Below are 20,149 nucleotides of genomic sequence, written 5' to 3' on the forward strand. Positions count from 1 at the left end.
TAGGTTCTAAGGGCAGGTCTGCTTGTGACTCACTGTGTGGACTGGTAAGGTCCCTCAAACACAGTAAGAAGCAATCACAGAAACTGCATTACAGTTGTCTGGGACATGACAGAGTAAGCAGCAGGCCCCAGAGACCTGTGACACATCTGTGAGGCAAGTCTGGCTTTTCCTGTTGATTTTTCATCGGCCTTTATTAAACAAAAGTAAACTATTGTTACCAAAGCAATTTGAAATCCAGAAGTAATATTAAAAATGTTAAATAAGAAAGCATGAGAACATGAGTCAAATTTCTCCTATGAGCAGAACAGAACAACATTGTTTGTTCCCTTTGTAACTAGCACGTAGTAGGTGTTCAATAAATGTATGATAGGTGAAAGTATTCAGAGATCCAGATGCCCAGAACAGTGAAACCAAGTGGGGCACTAAAACAACTTTAAAAGACTTTAAAAAATTTAATGAAGCTAGACCCAAGTTTAGGTAAGAAAGTGTCAGAAGGGGAAAAAGTGGCACAGGAGGGGATTCCAGTAAACACAAAACAGACCAAACAGATATTGCTATATTTATATAATAACTGCAACTATTTAGGGGCATTGGGGGAAACTAAACAGTGTGGTCTATGCTTCAAAAGCCATTTAAGAAATCCTTATGCAAACTTTGCAGATCAATAGCCTCATTTTTATTTTCCAGCTTAAATAAAGGAAGGTTATTTGACTTGCCAAAGCCATACAGAAAAGGAACTAAAATTTAAGCCTGTTCCATTGGAGTTGAGATAAAACGAGTAGTCCACGAGCTGCAAATGGTTTGAACTGGCTGAACTCGTGCTATAGAATGTGACGTCTGTCTCATAACACAATGTCCTTACATAGGAAACTGTCCTTCCCTGGACTCCTTGGTAGGAACATCTCATTCAGTAAATAAATGCTTGATCTTATCTCAAGAGATGACTCCAATATCTTTCAGATGTATAAACCAAGAGCCCAAGACTTCATTCCTGTCACCTCTCTGTCCCCCATCCATGCTGCCAATTGGTGGCAAAGTAATCCAGAACTCTGTGCTTTTTCATGCCAGCCCTTTCTCTCTTACCTAACGCCAACATTTGGTGCCTAACAACCAGTGCTTCAATACCAGGCTCAGCTTGATGTCTCTTCTGGTCCTGGCTGCACGCACATACTTTGCATTTATTTGACTATGAGCTAATGTGGGGTGGATTTGGCTGGGATAATTGACATGATGTAGTTCAGGAGACCCATCTTCAGATATATAGACAGGAATACCTGATAATTCATCTTTCATCTTCTTACTCTACCTCCTATCTACTTATAAATATTTTGAGATTTAAAGACAGAAATGAATATGTGAAACCGATGTTTTATTAAAAAAAGATTAGAGTACTTCTACCTTATCCCAAAGTCCCTCATCTTATCCTGTATTGATAAGACCTTCCCAAAATGCAAATGTAATCAGGACATGTGCTATTCTAGTTTCCCCAGTGACTCCTCACTGGCAAGAGAAAGCCACTAAGTATACAGCTAGCTTATACTATAAGTTATGTATATTTTAATTATACAGTTAGCTCTCCCTATTTTGTCAGAGGTAGAGTTTCTCATTGGCTGAAAACATGGCAGTAGGAGGCAGAACACCAGGAATCTGTCTGTCTCTGCCTCCTCCATACTGGAAATCATAAGCACATTCAACTACACCTGTTCCCCAACATCTCGCTATTTCCTCAGGCTGTGTGAGTTTTTTCTTCCTTTGGATTGAAGAATTCATTAGATTCTTCCCATAATACACCCCATCACTTACTGTTCTGTGATGCTGCATGATATATGCTGTCTGATCTTTCCACTTTCTAAGAGTGTACCTCAAAAGAAGGGAGCCTTCTGCCTATTGCTCAGAATGGTGTCACATATATCACATATTGAGATTCTGACATTGTCAAATATGTCTGAAGGTAAATGGATAAATGGATAGATTGGTAAGGATCAAACATATTTGAATTTGTGTTTAGGGGAAGCACAGAAATTGTTAACGACAATTAATTCAGAAAGCTCGAGGATATGAAATAGATTTTTAATTTAGTATTGAGGAGAACAACTAAACTCTTTGCCTCTGAATCAGATCAAGCCCCCTGGGCCACATTTCTCTAGATACTCTTGATGGTAAGGCAGGAGGGTACCACCTGCTCCTGAGACTCCGGGAGAGGATTGTAGTCTCAGGCTGCGCTACTCTGGCTCTCCAACACAAGTCTGTTGCTTGTTTGCTTACTGTCCTTCGGCCATCTCCCCTTAGCTGATATTCCTTGTCTGTGAAATGAACTCAATACAGAAAGCATTTGCAGGATTAGGTAACAATGATTTGTCACTAGTCACCTCGGTGTCTATCTTTCCTTCCCCCTTATTTTCCCTTCTGCAAGAGAAACTGGGATATCTTGGGCTCATCCTTGACACAGCAATGAAAAGTGCTCCTATTTCACGGTAGGCTTCACCTCTATAGATCAAGTTCAATGACCGCCCCTTCCCAACATTTCTCTTGTCAAATGAATCTGTGTCCGGATCTCCTAGTTTGCATTTCTGTTTCACTGTGCTTCTAAAGGGAACCTTTTAGATGAATAAGGGAAAAAAGTTTAAAAAGAGGGCTCGACATCTATTCTGTCAGAAATAGAAAGAAAACCCTTTAATTCTCTTTTCTGCCTCTCCGCTGATTCAGCAACTGGCCACCTTCTCCATCCCAACTCCATTTTTCCTTTAGTCTAGGCACTGTTCTCATTATCCACAATGCATCTCAGTCAGCAACTTTATCCTCCCTTTTACATAAAGAAGAACCCTTTTAATCCCTTTACCACTGATGACTTGCTGCCAATTTGAGTAAGGTCAGTTGTCCTAATGGGCTCTGGGATGTCAGAATTAGCCCTGCAGTGGATCTGCAGTTCTGTCAGCACAAGGCAGGGATGTGGCGGCCTCTCCAGGGGCTCACACTTCCTTGAGCCAGTTACAACCTACCCACCCTATCTAAAGTTCTTACCAGCCTCCAGAAGCAGAGTAGCCTAGCTGCTCAAACTGGGTACCGTAAGGAAACCATTGCACTGTGTCATACTGGCTGCTCTGACCACCACAGACATGGGCTCTGGGATTAACTGTTCTCCACCCATCAAGTCTAACTGTGGTCTGGACCCAATTAGAAGTATCAGAGTATACAGAACTCAGAACGAGTCTGAGTGCACTGAAATTCCTATCTAACTAATCTACTGTCTAGTTTGTGGCCCTGGGCAAAGAAATTGAGCATTCTAGGACTCGAGTCTTTCTGAAAAGAGTAAAGATAAAGGTAGCTTTCATAGTTCATCATGGGGTTTGAAGTTAAAAAGACGTGGAGGTACTGGAGAGCTAGCTCAGTCAGTAAAGTGCTTGCCACACAACGGGAAGACCTGAGTTTGGGTATGCAGAACTCTTATAAAAAGCTAGGTGTGGAGGCCTTATAGCTATAGGAACCATAATCCCAGCGCTAGGAGGCAGAGACAGAAGAAGGCCTATCTAGACTATGCAATTAAGATGTAGGTCATAGAAGTGACCACCCTGTCTGAAAGAAAAAAGGTAGAGTGGCAGTAGAGAAGACACTTAGACACTTGACCTCCATCCACATGAACACATATTATGGAACACACATGCAAATGCATGCAGATGTCAGAGAGCTAGAAGAGGGGCAAGGAGGGAGGAATGGAGCAATGTGGAAAGAAGAGGGGGTAGAGGAGAGGGAAAGATAATGAGGGAGGGAGAAAACTTGTAGACTGAGTTCCGGATACTTCGTGTCTATGAAATCAAATTCATATTCACCAATTCTCCCTCTCACATCTCCACAAAAGAAAGTTAAACTTCTCTTCTGCTCCTTCATTGCCTGCTCTTCTGTTGGGGGTGTGAACTTCACCAGAACTTCTCAAATATGTGTAGTGTCATGTTGTCTTGTCTGTAGCTTCAATAAGAAAAATCTCTATTGTGGTTGTTTGAATATGCTTGGATCAGGGAGTGGCACTATTAAGATGTGGCCCTGTTGGAGTAGGTGTGTCACTGTGGGTGTGGGCATTAAGACCCTCATTCTAGCTGCCTGGAAGTCAGGCTGCTAGCAGCCTTCAGATGAAGATGTAGAACTCTTAGCTACTCCTGCACCACCATGCCTGCCTGGATGCTGCTATTTTCCTGCCTTAATGATAATGGACTGAACCTCTGAGCCTGTAAGCCACCCACAAATAACTATTGTCCTTATAAGAGTTCCCTTGGTCATGGTGTCTGTTGGCAGCAGTAAAACTCTAACTAAGACACGTATAGGCCTGCCTCAGCCCCTAGTAACCAAGTTCAGCTGGCCAGTGTGTCTCAGGGCTGGAGCTGAGCTACAGGCTATTTAGCCTGTTTCTGCCTCCAGGAAAGCTTCATGAAAAAGAACAGCTAGTTAGAAACCCCTTTGGATTGTGCCAGGGCTGACATTCACCCACCAGTGAATTCTATTGCAGTCTTCTGATTGCTAGACTGTCTGCTGTACTGGAGTCCAAGCTCCTAGAAGTGGGTTGAAAACTGATATTCCTGTTCAGTATTTGTCACAGCCAACCACAGTTAGGAATGCTTCATGACTCATTGAATGGAATCCAAGGAATAGGGTGGAACTTAGGAGGAGTTGTTTGGGTAGTGGCTGAGGACCTTGAAGTCATAATGGAAACAAATGAAGTTTTCCCAGAGGAGAAAATTGATATCCATTTATTATTGGACAGGGTCACTGAAGAGGTTTTCTTCACACTGCTCAGTTTCTTCAGATTTGATAAAACATTTCCATCCCTATTTTATGCACGGGGAGTTGAGAGATTGAACATTCAAGACACACTTATTCCGGGATTCAGAGCTCGTCATCTGGAGACTTAAATCCATGTCATGCTATCCTGAACCTCCCATCATACCATACTACAGCCTATGCTGTGTGCTTCCTATTAGCAGAGGCACTCACCTTCTGCCTGCTCTGGCTCTGACTGAGAATGAATGAATGAATGAGCGTTTGTGCCTCAGCGACTATTAAAGAAAGATTTTATCTAATGCAAAATGAAAACATTTCTTATGAGAAATACGTAATCCACATGTGCATTTATATTTCAAAGCCCCCAATTCATGAGGATTTCTCTAGGCTGTTTTTGTCAGGATGTGAAAAATAGCTCCCAATGAATTTTTTGATGTGAGTTAATATAGTGATAAGCACCATAAAGTCCCTGGGAATAACACATCATTAATTTACCTCAGAAAATAAGACTTCAGTGGCAAATAAACCTCAGAGGGGCTCTGTGGTTAAAGCAGCTTGGCAAGCAATGGCTATTCGAATTGATTCAAATTAAAGGTAAAAATGGCCCAGCAAGTGTAACAAATAATTATTTTATGCTGCCGAAGAACACACGGTCTATTTTCTGGAGGGCTCTTAACTAAGTTGAAGGGGAAAATGAATTATTAGGAATCCCCCATGTTAATAGAAAGAGACATTGTGCTCTGAGAAGAATGTTTGATTCATAGGAGACCTAATTTAGGTCTTTGCCTTCGTAATAATTAGCTGTCCGACCTTGGGATAGTAGCTTTCGTTCTCGAGACCCTGGCATCTTGCTCTGTAAAATGAATGAATTGAATTCTGAGAACGCTGAGGCCCTACCTGAACCTAATGTAGAATCCCAAACATTTTATGATTTTATGTCACATAGTGACTGAAAAGAAGACTATGTTCTCAAAGGAATATGATTCTGTATGTGTGTGTGTGGGGGGGTAAATGTGTATGTACCTGTATGTATAAGTGTAGATGACTATGTGTGCAAAAGCTTGTGGAATCAACAGTTTTATCTCAGGTGTTGTTCCTCAGCCACTGCCCACCTTGGCTTTTGAGACAATGTGAGCTTGGAGCTCTCCAATGAGGCTTGCTTCCAGTGTCTGCCTACACCCCCCTCACCCCCAGTGCTGAGGTTACAAGTTCACACCACCATAACTGCCTTCCAGTAAGGCTTGGGAAAACTTATATCACACGTTTAAGCACTTTATTACATGAGCTGTCTATCCATCCCCAGGCTGTGGTCCTTTAGACTGGGAGGCAAGAGGAACACAAGCACCAGTATGCAAATGATTATTTCTTAACTTAATGCTGACTCAGCCATGAGTCTGTAGCCTGCCACTTGTTGGTCAGAAGGTTTCCTCATCTTTAAGTGAGTATAGAATGTTTTCCTTTGCAGATCGTATTCATACATGCTCAATGTGATAAAATATACAAACCTCTAAATCCGTGTAGAAGATGGATTTTTGGGAGGCATTGCTGTTTTTATATTTATTTATATTTATTTATTTAATGTATATGAGTACACCATTGATCTCTTCAGACACACCAGAAAAGGGCACTGGATCCCACTACAGATAGTTGTGAGCTACCACGTGGTTGCTGGGAATTGAACTCAGGACCTGTGGAAGAGCAGCCAGTGTTCTTAACCACTGAGCCATCCCTCCAGTCCTGAAGATAGATATTTTTAAAAAGATAAACCATGTGCCTGCATGTCCCCTAGATAGAACAAGGGATGTGTGGTGGCAAATGGTAGCAATGAGAAGCTTAGGTAGCTCCAACATGCCTGTCTGAGGGCCCCACAGGCTCTTTCCCACGACTGAACATTGCATGCAAGCTTTAAAGCTAACAAGCAAAAACTGTGTTGGATGAGCCAAGGACAGTGTCCTTGCTGTGAGGAGTGAGCAGATCTAGGGCTCCAATCCTAGGTTTGTGTGCAAAACTGCGGAAGACCCAGGATTGTTCAGGCATTGGTCCTAGGCCTTTGCTACACGTGGGAACCACCTGGGGAGGTGTTTTTTTAAAGCAATTTTCAGCCCTATTCTCTGGTTCTTCTCTCACAGGATGGGTCCCACATTCAGTCTGAACAGTTAGGTCTTAATTATTGAAGTCCAAGTGTTTTCAGCATCCTGCCAGTGTTGTGAACCAGTGACTTAAGAAGAAGTTATAGACAGAATTATTTCAAGAGTGAGTCAAAGCCTCCTAGTAACCAGAATCCATCACACAAAGATTAACCAGCAGTGAATGAAAGTTGAGAGAGAGTCTTTAGTGAAGAAATGATATTCAGTCAGTAATCCCAGTACCATAGCCAACAAATAGCTAAGAAGCATGAAGGTACACAAGTCCCTAGTTAGAAGCCTAGTGGAAGTCCCAATGGAATAGAGAATCAGAACTGTGTTTTAAACTTAGTTTCCTCTCTCCTACAAAGCTTACCATACAACCCAGCATGTATTTGACTGTGGATTTATGAGATTAGTTCTTAATTGATAATTTTACATTTAAAACTCTCTCTAGAATAGGTCAAATTGCAGAGAAAATTACCTCCACCGTGATCTATAACTCATGAATTTACTGAATGATGAATTGTTCACTTGAAAATATTTTCTGTATTCGTATTGTGCTCAAGTGACTGTGTTGAAACTCAGAGCAGCTACCCAAAGACATTGATGAAAACTAACTTCAGGGGTTGGTAGACACACAGACACAATATAAAAGGCATCCCCTGAAGCCAACTGTGAGCAGCCTGCTTACCTGTACATGGTTGTCCTCACTAAATGCTGCTAGGCAAGGGGAGGGAAGGAAAGTCCTTTCCCAAGAGAGTGGCCTGTAACACTGCTGTACTCCAATGTCTTTTAAATAGTGAGGTTTATTATGTCTATATGATAGATTATTAACAACATCGGACTCTGGGTTCCTTGAATTCACACGAGGTAAGTCAGATAGCATACTGAGTTCATAGGTAGTTTTAATTAATCATGGGCCCATGGCATGACCAAGAAAAGCAACAGTAAAAATAAAAGGTTAGCTCTAATACAATATGCCCAAGCCAATTCCAAGTCAAAGTTACTGAATATTTACTGAATCACTGAACCATAACATGAATAACATTGTTTCGTGTGTGGCGAGCAGCATCCTTACCTAAACATCCTGTTTATGAAGACCTTATAGCCTTGCATTTATTAACATTGCATGGACAGGGTTGTATGGAATACTTATTTAACCTAGGTTTGAATTCTTTATTTTATTTTACTTTTTATTGAATATTTTCTTATATTTCAAGTGTTATCCCCTTTCCCGATTTTCCCTCTGGAATCCCCCTATTCCTTCCTCCCTCCTCTGCCTCTATGAGAGTGTTCCCCCACCCACCCATCCACATAGTCCTTCCCATCTCCCCACCCTGGCATTCTCCCACACTGGGACATTGAGCCTTCATAGAGCCAAGGGCCATCCTCTGCTACATATGTGCCTGGAGCCATGGGTCACTCCATGTATACTCTTTGGTTGGTGGTTTAGTCTCAGAAGCTCTGGGGTGGTCTTGTTGGTTGATATTGTAGTTCTTCCTGTATTGTCATAGTCATTCTGTCTAGGACACTCAGAAAATCACTTCACCTCTTTCGTATTTTCCACAAGCATCTAAAGTGATATAGTCTGCAGTTTCTAGTGTTTAGGGTTGAGTACATAGAAGTATTTCTGTGAGGAGGAACAGGCAGCAGACAGGGCTGGGAGCACAGGGCAGGAAGCTTCAGGCTGGAGTGATGATGGATTCTGTCAATGGGCAGAGAGGTCCAGCTGGTGGTCAGGACTGAGAGCTCCTGGATACCTTCCCATAGGTAAGTTCTCCATCTCTCCCCCTCTCGTGTGTGTGTGTGTGTGTGTGTGTGTGTGTGTGTGTGTGTGTGTGTGTGTGTGTCTTCTCTCTCAGACATACTCAGGCAGACATAATCACAAACACACCTGATTTGGAAAGAAATACTAATATTAAAACAATAACTGATTAGATTGGTATAAGATTTGTATAATCCCTGAAGCAGTAAAAATATGAAAGAGATATAGAGAGAAAGCTCAAGAGACAATTAAACAGAATACCGGAAATATTCACTGAATACAAAAAGACACTGGAAAGGAGGAACAAAAACTTTTTTAAGAGATTGAACATGTTAGGAAAAGAGGAGCAAATGACAGACTGGATGCAACATGTTATAAAATGCCATTGTATGAAGATGGATTGAATATTCCATTAAAAAGAGAACAAACCCAGCAAGAGCCAACTACTGGTGTTTATAACAGATAATAGTCTAAACACAATGGTGCCAACACATTGGAAATAAAAAGATCAAAGAGAATGTACCATGCAATCCGGGGGTGTGAGGAAGCCAGGATGACAGACTGCGGGTCACAGATGCTCATGAGAAGTAAGACAGACACCCTAAAGTGATAAAGGGATCGATGTGCCAGGAAAATGTAAACAGGCAAATGTGATCGCCTGACAAAATATGTCACACAATACTTGCATAGTTTGTAACACTAACAGTTCTACATGTGTGTCTGTTGGGTTTGTGTGTGTGTATGTGTGGTATACATGCATGTGTGCATATGTGCACACACCCATGTGTATACAAGGGGGCCTAAGGAGGACATAGATGTCTGGCTCTGTGACTCTATGACTTTACACTATAAGGCCTTGAATCAACAATCCACTGAATCTGTAGTTAGGCTGTCAGTCACCAGGGTCCCAGCATTTTTCTTTTACCTGCCATGCACATAGATTAACACACACACACACACACACACACACACACACACACACACACACAACTACATCCTTTTTTTTCCTTCTGGGGATTTGAACTAAAGTCCTTTTGCCTGCTCAGCAAGTACTCTTACCTGCTGGTCCATCTATCTGGGCCCTTTAGAGACTTTTTTCCATTAATCAATTTATTTACTTTATATGCTGACCATAGCTTCCCCTCCCTCCTCTTTAGAGATTTTAAATACTCCTCAAATTTACAGAATAATTACATGAAAATGAATTAACATCCTTGACCAAATTATCTTTTACATAGCCCTCAAGCTATCACTCCATACAAGAGCAGACCCTTAGGAAACAGGCCTGAAGAATTCCACTTATTGTTTGAATGTACGATGTTCCTACTCTTCAGATGATCTCATATCCATCATGCAAACAAACAAACAAACAAACAAACAAAAAAACCTAAGTACTCATTTTTTCAGGTAAAGGTACCCTGGCAAATAACTTTCGATCCATTTGTGGAATTGGTAGGAGTCACCATTGAGTGGACTTGCCATGGTTTTCTAAGACCCTTTCACAGAGAAGCACTGACTTTCACTTAGCAGGGAGAACCTAGGTCTAAGAACTAGAGTGCATCTGAAATCTCAAAAAGCTATTGTGCCTCCCTCTTCTGCTGCTCTCAGACTTGTGGCCATTCACACATGCGTACACCATCCCTGATCCTATGTGTGAAGGCATGTTCTTGGCCCAACTGTATTTCCCTCAGGAAGCTGTATTTTATTAGCAACTTCTACACTACTTGCTGTTAAGGCTCCCTCAGAGGCTACTCTGTGTGACTTCCCCTTTGAAATGAGTGTTCATCTGTTTGATGGAATGGAAAGCTGATGCCTGGCCTCGGTGTTCAGTGATATTTTTAGGGCAATTCTCACCAAGAAGCTCACTACTAAGACCACATTCACTCACTCTCCACAGACCTTAACTTCGGAGAGCATCTCTAACTGACCTCTCGACGATGTAGGGATCTCTGTAACAAGGATGGCCCTTTTCCTTCTGGACATAAAGCATCTTCTGGATTCTCCTAAGGAGTATCACTACATGGGAGGTGTTGGGATCCCATCTTCCAGCCTTCCCACTCTTCATTCTCCCATGTACACTTGCCATGGCTGCCCCAGTATCTGCATTCTATATGCTCTCTGTAAGCCAGTGTTCAGTTCCGGAGGAGAAGTCACAGAGTCTATAGAGACATAGTCAGTCTTGCCTTCACAAAAAGTCCAGCGTCTTTCATCATGGTACAGAATTCCACAATTTTATTTTATATAGGTTGATTTTTATTTATGGACTTATTGTTTGGTTGGCTGGTTAATTTGAATTGAGTGAACTGGTCTGAGAAGTTCTGAGTTTTATCTCTATAAATTTTCTAACTGGCTGACTTTTTTCAGAGGGATAGTGACAGTTAAGAAATATTCACAGACTCAAACAGAAATGAGAAGTTGGCAGCAGGAGCTGGTATATGTGCTGTGTCGGGGTTTATTTGTTTAAGGTTTGAAATGCACATTCAAGTCCATTCACAGAAACATTTAGATTTCATTTTTCTCAGAAACAGGGGATGTCTCTGAGCTTCTTCTGAGGGAGCTGGAGCCCATGAATAGAACATGACTCTAGCGAGTCTGCACAGTGTGCCAATGAATGCTAACCCCTGGGACCCTACTTCCAACTGACAGTCAAAGTCAACTTGGTCCCAAGCTCACCCTAGAGACCAGAGGTGGAGCCAACCCACCTGCTAATGTAATTATATGGCTCAGGAAATCACAAGAGTATCGACTTTGGGCTATGTTCTCACATAAATTGGTTCTGTTAGTAACTATTTTCACTTGATCACCTCTGGACTCATGTGCCTGCAACAGGACACAGACGAGTGACAGTATTTAATTTTTATAACTACAACAGGGTCCCCAGCCACTCTCTGTTGAGACACTTCTGTGCATTGTAGGAGGCATAATAGCTGGGCCTATAAGGTGCTTCCTAAGATAAAAAAGAGGAAACTTCAGAACCTATTGATATAAGGTTATTCTCCAAGAATCACATAGTGGGAGGAGACAATTGTTACTAAAAGACTCTCTCTGAATTCCAACTGTACACTCTGTAGCTATGCATATTCATATATACATACACATACACATGCATGCAATCATATATATATACATATACCCAAACATATACACATACACATGTACACACGTACGCAAGACTGCATTTCAAATTGGCAAAGCAGGAATGCTATATGAATTATATAATTGGTAGTCAGTGAGGAATATATGCTATCTAATACATGATTTTAAAATATTAACATGATAAATAAATTATGTACACTATATTTCTAGAAAAATGGAGGGCTAGGAAGTTATCTCTGTTGGCAAAGTTCTTACATTGAATGTATGAGACTATAAGTTTGAACTTTGGAACCCATAACAAATAGGTAGATAGATAGATAGATAGATAGATAGATAGATAGATAGATAGATAGATAATGATAGATAGATGATAGATAGATAGATAGATAGATAGATAGATAGATAGATAGATAGATAGATATGATGGTGCACACGAAAGGGCTGCTTGGCTAGTCAGCCTAGCCTGTATAGTGATTTCGATGCCAGTGAAACTTTAAAAAAGGGGGATACAGTAACTAAAGAACAGTGCTAGAGATGTTTTCTGATCTTTTCATGAATGTCACATATGTACAAACATCCACACATGTATATGCATGTTTACACATGGGAAGCCGTACATACCTTCAGAGAAAGTACAATATTTTTCTAGACTTACTGCTGTGACCTATCTGTTGTACCTTCTGCCTTCACTTTTACCATAGGACTTATGCTCTGAATTAAGCAAATGACTGTACATGGTTATTGGTTGCTATCCAGAAAATAGAAGTCACAAGAAGTCTTGCCCAGTAGTGCTTGGCTGAGATGAATCCTGACAAAGAGCACTGGAAAGAAACCTGAACACGGCTTTCATTCTAGCCTCCACCAGTAACTGAGTGACCTGATACCAGATACTTACCAATGATTGACCTCAGTTTCCCTGTCTGTAACAACAGAAGATAGACTTAAAGTTCTGAAGCATAGATTAGTCCATGAAGTAGACGGAGAAAGGTTCAAAGAAGGATGCATAAAAGTATTCCATATGACTTCAACAAAGGATCCCCAAGGCCGAAGTTCAGAAATCACATACAGGAGTAGCTGAGCAGCCCAACCTTGCTGATTGAACAACTTTGAGGTTTGAGATCAGATGACAATCCGCTGTGGCAGGATTACAAAGGTGTCTGAGGTAACATCCTGACTGAGAAGAGGCAGCTCTCAATGGGAATTGCCTTGCTGCTTCACAAAAGCAGTGTTTCACCTTGTCCAGGAACTACCTGGCACACATCTCCATTCCTAGACACTCCAAGTATGGAATGGCTCCCTTAATCCTAAGGAAGACATTTGTTATCTGGAAAAGATGCTTGCTTGAACAGGCTGCTTTAAACATTCGCCATTAGATTAAGAAATGATAAGACAGTCCCATGCCAGTCAACATCCTCTTGATAGTATTTATCTGAAAACTGGAAAGTATCTGTTGTTCCATTTAAATAGGAGAGAACAATATTTACCAAGTTATTGAACAGGAGTGCTCGGTCTTCTTGCTCCACCTGCCATCAAGCAATTCACAGCTGGAAGTAGGTAATTATCTCATTCACACCTATTCAGTGAGGATTTTGTAACCACTCTCGGAGACAAGGAGGAAGAAACACTCCTGCCATGACAGGCTGGAGAACAGGCCTAACTGAGAACACCTCTGCAGTTCCCAACAGTTCCCAGACAAATATTTAAGAGAGGAAAGATTTTGTTGAAGATATTTACTGGTCCTTTGAGCTGGGAGTCTTCACTCTCTTCTATACCTATTATCCTTAGGTTTGATCTTCTCATTGAGTCCTGGATTTCCTGTATGTTTTGGACCAGTAGCTTTTTCCGCTTTACATTATCTTTGACAGTTGAGTCAATGATTTCTATGGAATCTTCTGCTCCTGAGATTCTCTCTTCCATCTCTTGTATTCTGTTGGTGAGGCTTGTATCTACAGCTCCTTGTCTCTTCTTTTGGTTTTCTATATCCAGGGTTGTTTCCATGTGTTCTTTCTTGATTGCTTCTATTTCCATTTTTAGTTCCTTCAACTGTTTGATTGTGTTTTCCTGGAATTCTTTCAGGGATTTTTGTGACTCCTCTCTATGGGCTTCTACTTGTTTATTTATGTTTTCCTGGAATTCTTTCAGGGATTTTTGCAATTCCTCTCTGTAGGCTTCTACTTGTTTATTAATGTTTTCCTGTGTTTCTCTAAGGGAGTTCTTCACGTCTTTCTTGAAGTCCTCCAGCATCATGATCAAATATGATTTTGAAACTAGATCTTGCTTTTCTGGTGTGTCTGGATATTCCGTGTTTGCTTTGATGGGAGAATTGGTCTCCGATGATGCCATGTAGACTTGGTTTCTGTTGCTTGGGTTCCTGTGCTTGCCTCTCGCCATCAGATTATCTCTAGTGTTACTTTGTTCTGCTATTTCTGACAGTGGCTAGACTGTCCTATAAGCCTGTGTGTCAGGAGTGCTGTAGACTTGTTTTCCTGTTTTCTTTCAGCCAGTTATGGGGACAGAGTGTTCTGCTTTTTCCTATCTACAGGTTTTCAGCTGTTCCTGTGGGCCTGTGTCTTGAGTTCACCAGGCAGGTCACTTGCAGCAGAAAAGTTGGTCTTACCTGTGGTTCTGAGGCTCAAGTTTGCTCGTGGGGTGTTGCTTATGAGCTCTCTGCAGCGGCAGCAACCAGGAAGATCTGCGCCGCCCTTTCCGGGAGCTTCCGTGCACCAGGGTTCCAGATGGCGTTTGGTGTTTTCCTCTGGCATGAGAGGAAAGATGGCTGAAGAAAATCAATGTGGAAAAGGATTCAGTCGATTATTCCTTTCTGTGTTGCAAGGTTCAGGTACCTGGGCAGGGAGGACATTTTCAGAGGCTGGTTCCAACTTCCACACAGTAAGATGACTGTTAGGAGAGCCATATAGGTAGCAGTCTGGTGTCTGCAAATCATCTCTAAGCACACAGACAGACTTAGCCTGTGATAGATTTTACAGACAAACATGCTAGAACTTTACCTGACTGACAAGTCCTACTCCTTCATCTCAGTCTCCTTTGACTTATGGAGCTTCTAATCAAAGATTCAGCATAAGGGAGACACCTCAAGGCAAGTATTTGCAGGCCAATTGAATGGATGATGTCGAAGGGTTCTTGAGGCACTTAACTTGGTAAGAGGCAGGTTTAGAATAGCCAGTCAGTCTTCAGAGCTCTATAAAGAATTAAAAAATAAATAAAACACATAATTCTCCCAGCCATATTGGCTATCCTCTCTCAAAAAACCTTCCTTCTAGAGAATCAACTGAATTCTGAGAATGGAACGAAAATCAGCAGAATTGGACAGATGATGTCCTGCAGTCTGTGCCATTTCCTCTGGTTACTGCTTTGCTTATATAAGATACTTTTATTCTACAGTATTACTAGACATAAAACAACTAACAGAGGTTAACACACACACACACCCCGCTAGACTTCTGATGTGTTTGTTATTACATTTGACTGAGTGCACAGGATGGGGTTGAATACAGTCCACCCAAGTCACTGTCAAGAGCACAGAGTCCTAGGAATTTTCAGAGGTGCCCAGAAAGTAAAGTGCAGTATTAGGAGCAGGCTCCCATCCTGGGTAATCAGTTAGAGTGCTGTAGAACAAGATGCACTGTTTGAATCTGAGACGAGCACTTTCTGGTCTAAATTCAACACAGCCTGCTACTCATACCTGTAACAGCAACACTTCGGAAGGTTCAGCAACAGAACTTCCAGGAGATCCAAGCTAACTTGAAAAATACGAGTTCCAGGGCTATCCTGGGCTACAGAGTGACATTACACTTTTTTCATTCTATTCTTCCTTGCCTGATAGTTTCCTGTGGTCTACTTGCTGCAGCAGAAGTGATCTAGCAAAGCCTAATGCCCCAGCCCAGGATGCTTCTTAGTAGAAAGCCCAAAAAGCTAGTGGCACAAAAGGATCAGAGGTAGGGGAAAGGCCCTTCCTACATGTGCTTTGTGTCCTGTGGAATACCAAAGTGTTTAAGATACCTGGGGAAGCTAATTTCCCAATGTATAAATTCATAAAATTAAAAATAAACTTTATATGTTGGAGCATCTTTTGGGTATATGTCCAAGAATGGTATAGCTGGGTCCTCAGGTAGTACTATGTCCAATTTTCTAAGGAACCTCCAGACTGATTTCCAGAGTGGTTGTACCAGCTTGCAATCCCACCAAAAATGGAGGAATGTTCCTATTTCTCCACATCCTTACCAGCGTCTACTGACACTTGAGTTTTCTTTTTTTTTTTCTTTTTCTTTTTTTCGGAGCTGGGGACCGAACCCAGGGCCTTGTGCTTGCTAGGCAAGCGCTCTACCACTGAGCTAAATCCCCAACCCCGACACTTGAGTTTTCGATCTTAGCCACTCTGACTGGTGTGAGGTGGAATCTCAGGGTTGTTTTGATTTGCATTTCTTTAATAACTAAGGATGTTGAACATTTCTTTAGGTGCTTCTCAACCATTTGGCATTCCTCAGTTGAGAATTCTTTGTTAGCTCTGTATCCCATTTTATAATAGGATTATTTGTTCTCTGCAGTTGCAATCTAACTTCTTGTGTTCTTTGTATATATTAGATATTTTCCCTCTGTCAGATGTGAAATTGATAAAGTTCTTTTCCCAATCTTTTGGTTGCAATTTTGTCCTAATGACAGTGTCCTTTCCCTTACAGAAGCTTTACAACTTTATGAGGTCCCATTTGTGGATTCTTGATCTTAGAACATAAGTCTTTGGTGTCCTGTTCAGGAAGTTTTCCTCAGTGCCCATGTGTTTGAGGCTCTTCCCCACTTTCTCTTTTATTAGTTTCAGTGTATCTCATTTTATGTGGAGGTCTTTGATCGCTCCATTATGTCCATAGCAGCCTTATTTATAATAGCCAGAAGCTGGAAAGAAACCAGATATTTTTCAACAGAGGAATGGATACAGAAAATGTGGTACATTTAAACATTGGTGTACTACTCAACTATTAAAAACAATGACTACATGAAATTCTTAGGCAAATGGATGAAACTAGAAAGTATCATACTGAGTGAGGAAACCCAGCCACAAATGAACATACATGATATATATTCACTGATAAGTGGATATTAGCCCCAAATCTTGGAATACCTAAGAAAAAAATTCACGGATTATATGAAGCTCAAGAAGCAGGAAGACCAAAATGTGGATGCTTCAGTCCTTCTTAGAAGGGAGAACAAAATACAGGAGGAAATACAGGAACAAGGAGTAGAGCAGAGACTGAAGAAAATGTCAACCAAAGACTGCCCCACCTGGGGATCCATCCCATATTCAGCCACAAAACCCAGTCACTATTGCTGATGCTAAGAAGTGTGTACTGACAAGAACCTAATATGGGTGTCGCCTAAGATGCTCTGCCAAAGCCTTATTGATCCAGATGAGGATTCTTACAGCTAACCATTGGACTGAGCATGGGGATCCCAATGAAGGAGTTAGAGAAATAACTGAAGGAGCTGAAGGGGTTTGCAGTCCCATAGAAAGAACAACAATATCAATCAACAAGACCCCACCAGGGCTCCCAAGAACTAAACCACCAACCAATGAGTACACATGGAGGGACCCATGGCTCCAGTTGCATATGTAGCAGAGGATGGCATTGTCCAGCATCAATAAGAGACAAAGACGTTGGTCCTGTGAAGGCTCATTTCCCAGTCTAGGGAAATGCCAGGGCATTGAGTTGGGAGTGGGTGGGTGGGAGTGGGAGCATCCTTATAGAGACAGGAGGAGAAGGGAATGGGTATGGGAGAGGGGGGAAAGGGAGATAACATTTGAAATATAAATACATAAAATATCCAATAAAAATAAAATTAAAATATAAACCTTCATTTTGATAATCTTGGAAATTATAATGATTGTCAGAATGATCTTAAACTGTAGTACATTTAAAAATGTACCTGAAGCTATAGAACAAAGTGAAGCTTACACTGCGGCACCATAAAAGACTATCATTTCTGCAACCAGAGATTTGGTTCAGGGTACTGGTCGAGTATTTGTGAGGTCTTGGGATCAGATCCCAGCAGTGTATAAGTTTGGCATGGTGGTGCACGCCTATACTTCCAATACTTAGAAGATAAAGGCAGGGGGATCAAAGGTTCAAAATGTTTGGCTCCATGGAGTTAATGCTAAGCCAGGCATGTCTGAGATCCTTTCTCAAAGTAAAACAACCTCTGTCATTTCCTGGGAACCTACTATGCTCCAAGTGCTTTATTCTGATATGAGCTAAATCTTATAGCAGAGATGAGCAGAAGACTCACTTACAAATGAATGAAGCTAACAGAATGTACTGACTTGACACTTACCCCCTCCATAAGTAAAGTTCTAATCCCTTCTCTCTGACCTGTGTGAAGCATACTGCTATTTAATTTCCATGTTCTGATAAAAGAGGGTGAGGAATCCTAATCTGTTCTGGGTACCTTTGGTATTGTAATTTAGCTTAACTCTAGGGAGCAGATAGGATAAAACTCCAAATTCATACTAAGGGGATGAAATGGTCACCAGCCTTAAAATTGAATGCTTCCTGATTGAAATGATAGTCCAAATCCACTGGAATCCACAGTGCTCAGGGACATTGAGACTTTGGTGCACACAGCTATGAAGGAGATGCAGTGCTGGTGGCTCATGGCTACTGTTAGGCATCCTGTTGTACATAAGAAAGTCATCTACAACCAAAAATGCAGATCCTGTGTTGGGGGTAAGAGCCTGTCCCCTAGCCCAGTGCTGGCCCAGGTACCCAGAAGGAACCAAATGACATGAACTGTTTAGTTCAGATAGTGTCGTGAGGTCCCTATGCAATTAGTGTACTTAATGTTAACATCTTGGTCGATCTGGGTACAGTATGAGGGCCATCACGAGTGTAGTGGTTTGAATGAAGACTGTTCCCTACAGTCTCAAGCACTGGAATGGGTGGAGCTGTTGGAGAGATTTTGGAGAGGTGCAATCTTTCTGGAGGATGTCAGTAGGAGTTCAGTGAAAATAGAAGCTGAGGATATCTTTGGTGACAACAAATGGATGAATGTACAATAAAGAGAATGAAAGCTCATGATCCTGTAACAGAACACAGGAACCACTCCCCACGTCCTGTTATGAGTTCTTGCATCTGCTGATCCTGCCTTGACTACAAGCCATTAAGCACCATGTAGTCTGTCGAGAGTCCTTTATGCTATGAAATTTTCTGAGCAATTTGACCTACCTAAACAGTTTCATTGCGCCTCAATGATGCTACAAGGCCTTCCTAACCACTTAGCTGTTTCCTAGAGATCCCATTAATAATGGCCCAGGACTAAAACTATTTCTACAAGTGCTTCTGGATGCTATGGACTAGGAACTTCAGTAGCAATGTCCTTGAAGAGTCAAGTTCCCTCTAATGCAATGGAAAACGTGGACAATGAGACACTGAGATTCAAGGTATCCCATAGTCAAATAGAATGAGGCAGACAGGAAATGGTCGAAGTTTTTTGAGACAGGCTGACAAAGGACTACTCACGTTTTGGGGACTCAGGAAAAGCACACATGAGAGGTAAAATGTACTGAGAGTTACTAGGGCTTAGAAGTGGATGCAAGAGCCCCAAAAGAATAAAACATGTATTCAGGCTAGGCCACTAAGTTAATGAAGGAATCATTTAGGGAAAACTGAAGTCATGGAAACATAGGCCTAGGGATGGATTTAAAATCAGAGTCTAGTGACTGACTTAACAAAAAAAGGGGTGAACCGGGACTAGGGGATTAGAGAGGAAGGTTTTCTGACTTACCAAAAAAGGGGTGAACCGGGACTAGGGGATTAGAGAGGAAGGTTTTCTGACATGGAGTCAAACAGTGGAAGAATAAAGGTTGGAAAGGAAGATCAGAGCAGGCCATGCATAACCCATGCACATCACTCTAAGTTCTCTGTATAATCTCTGATAGTACAGTTGTACTCTTCCTCATGTAAATGGAAGCCTTAGAGAATTCACTGTGCTTTGAGCACTATGTGTGCAAGGACAGGACCAGGTCAACTTGGCCACTGATGTATTAGCGGAACTTAGAATGTGGTACTTGCATATACAGAGAACATGGAGAACTCTTGCTGGCTGATGTGAGTAAGGCTAGCCCTCTGTGAAGAGATGAATGATAGGAAAGTATATCCCAAATTCCATCAGCTGGAGACAGTTCCTCCAGTATCAACCTGCTTTGCAAGATGAAACACAGCCATAAGTCAGCAAGAGCTCACCAAAAGCAAGCAAAATAGAAGCCCTGCTTCTTCTGGTCTGCTACCCAGAAAGCTCAACAATTCTCTTTTGCCTAATCTTGGCACTTCACCACAGCTTTCAGCTCCAAACAAGCAGAAGGCATTATTTTAAGAAGCTGTTCTTT

At 41.6% G+C, this 20,149-nt stretch overlaps 1 protein-coding gene across 4 annotated transcripts in view; it reads left to right on the top strand.

Moving 5' to 3' along the window:
• Positions 1-20,149, top strand: part of Tenm4 (teneurin transmembrane protein 4) — a 2,974,939-nt gene that overhangs the window by 1,644,260 nt on the left and 1,310,530 nt on the right. The window lies entirely within an intron of this gene.

This window comes from Rattus norvegicus, chromosome 1, assembly GCF_036323735.1.
Source record: "Rattus norvegicus strain BN/NHsdMcwi chromosome 1, GRCr8, whole genome shotgun sequence".
NCBI lineage: Eukaryota > Metazoa > Chordata > Mammalia > Rodentia > Muridae > Rattus > Rattus norvegicus.